Here is a 2,480-nt window from a genome sequence, read left to right on the forward strand (position 1 = left end):
TTTGAGCCACTTGTTTTATGGCCTTTCTGTGCGAGTCAGTTCTACCATCAATTCTGCATTTCATAAATGTTTTCTCAGCTAAATTCTAGCTGCAATCTCTGCTCACATTTGCACGTAGTAACACTCTTCCTTCAATGTTAGTCCTTCCTACATTTCATTTATTTACCTCTCAGTTTTTCTACCTACTCGAATAGTATGTCGGTGGTCATTTCTTTGTCAGTGTGTCAGGCCTGAAACCTCCTCAGCATTGTCCTCGGTAGTTTCTCTGTTGGTGGAATGAGCGTGGTAGTTTTATATGTGTTTTATACCACTCCAATTACACTCCCCGGTAATTACGTTAATGCTCTCTGCTTACACTCCCAAGTTATTCACTGCGCTCTAGTTTTTGTTAATATATATTCTGCTCCTTGGCACCGGGATTTGACTATTTTTTTATTATATCAAACGGAGTTATTAATGGATTTTGTTTCTTCCTATGTTAGGTTTTCTCTTGGCCATTCTTCTAGTAGAGAATTAGCAAGGGTGGAAGTACTAATCACGATGGATTCTTTGGGTTTGACTCAACGACCCACATTTACGAGCATTCGATTAGATATTATTTGATGGGAAGAGAATATTCAATCAAGTTATATTTGCGGCATTTATCAAGTTATCACTGGAATTTTCCTTTGTGAACACCCTCTACCAGACTATTTGGCTTCTTCTTGCTATTTTGATATGATATGGTGTGATGAATGATTATAAACTCAAATTATTTTGCAAATTGTTGCAGATGCAAGGCTCATGAGAAAACGGACTAGTTTGAAGATCCTCATGGAATTTGAATGCGAGCAAGACAAAGATCTTCGGGCAGAGAGTAAATAAGGGAAGAGAGTAAAGATTTTCTTAACATCCTGTAGTGAAAAATAATCATATGCCTTCTCATTGTAGCCGTGATTTCATCTCTGATAGTTTTTGCAAGAAGGTCCATGAAATAAACATAAGTTTCCTGCGGGACTGCTTGCCGAGCACTGAGAACACAATTATAGGCACCTTTCATGAAAAATTGCTCTAATTGACAATATGATTAATGCATGGATTCTCAAGTGCATTAGGTGAAAGGAGCTCCAACTATGTGTGAAATTCTACAATTATATTTTGCACCAGAAGACACAGTAAATTGAGCCCCAGGATTAGATATTCCTGAGCAGTTGGTGGAATAAGATCTCTTGTATCTGTGTAATATAGCTTCAGCTACAAGAAGTCCCTCTCAAAGGCATCTTGATCTTTAGTTTTCACACTAAGAACAACAACATGCTCAAAAATATCCCTTGCTAGCATCAGTTCATGAATCGCTGCAAGTGATTCACACTACAAGGGAGGGAGGGTTGGAAATCCTGTCAACATAACCTTTAGTGGAGACAGTAAAGTTGAACATGTTGACAGATCATTTATGGTATAAATAGCTTTGAAGCAAATTAATACTTGAGATACATCCGAGAGTGTGCTTTCCATGGCTTTCCTTTCTTTGAAACGACGATAATCTGCTATTTCAACACCTTCAAACCCTGCAACTAGTTACTAAGAAGACTTTCGCTATAAGTTAAAGCCAAAGGGAAAAACTAAATAAGAAATAGGTTCAATAGGAAAATAGTTACGAAAAGGTTAGCTTCGAGCCTTGTGATGTTGAATCCTTAGTTGAGATATCTTTCCAGTCTCTGATGTTCCAAATATTTCTTAGAGGCAGAGGAGTGGAAGAGTATTGCGAGCAGGGGTAGCATAGAGAGCTAGAGAAATAAACCCATGGCTTTGAGCATCTGTCGAAGGCAATAACAATAAAGGTGGGCATCTTTTATAAACAAAAATAATACAGAAAACTTCAAGCCTTCAACCATTCTTCAAGGCCTTGAGAGGCTCAATAGCGAGGGATTATTTTTAAGTAAGGAAAATTGATGAGTTCCCACAAATTATCGAGGAAGGATAAACTGAAGAAATTGATGAATACTTTTCTGATGTGAGGTATAGGCTGGTTATATCTGTAGTGATTAATGTTGGTCACTCTATTTAATTTTATATGTTGGTCATGAGGTAACTCTAATGCATATGTAGTGGATTACAGTCATTGTTGCTAGTTGGTTGGAGGATTAAGTCTTTGCGTTTAAGTCCTCATACGTACATTGAACATAGATATTGCACATTGGTTGTTTGGTGCACATTTACAGAGGATATTGCAGTAACATTGAATTGTAAGTGGCTTTTGCTTCTTCCTCATTGGTTAATAGTTGTGATCGATTTCTTTAAAGTGTAAGTTTGATAATGAAGAAAGTGATCAGACTTGATAATGCATTAGAGTTGTTAAATACTCTGATACATTTTGGTGTTGATGGGATGGTAAAAATCAATAAGGACACTCTTTTCGACATTAAAATTTGTCTACAAAATGCATAAGAAAACATGGAATTTTTGTAGTTGGAGTCCAAGTTCCAGTGAGATGAACTTCA

General features: G+C 36.9%; 1 pseudogene; it reads right to left on the bottom strand.

Annotated features, from left to right (window-relative positions):
• Positions 1 to 746: 746 nt before the first annotated feature.
• On the bottom strand, positions 747 to 1,494 carry LOC149204836 (26S proteasome non-ATPase regulatory subunit 8 homolog A pseudogene; annotated as a pseudogene).
• Between the last annotated feature and the right edge of the window lie 986 nt (positions 1,495 to 2,480).

The sequence above is a fragment of the Pinus tabuliformis genome, chromosome 1_2 (genome assembly GCF_031772625.1).
Source record: "Pinus tabuliformis cultivar Carrire ecotype Pingquan chromosome 1_2, CPIR1, whole genome shotgun sequence".
NCBI lineage: Eukaryota > Viridiplantae > Streptophyta > Pinopsida > Pinales > Pinaceae > Pinus > Pinus tabuliformis.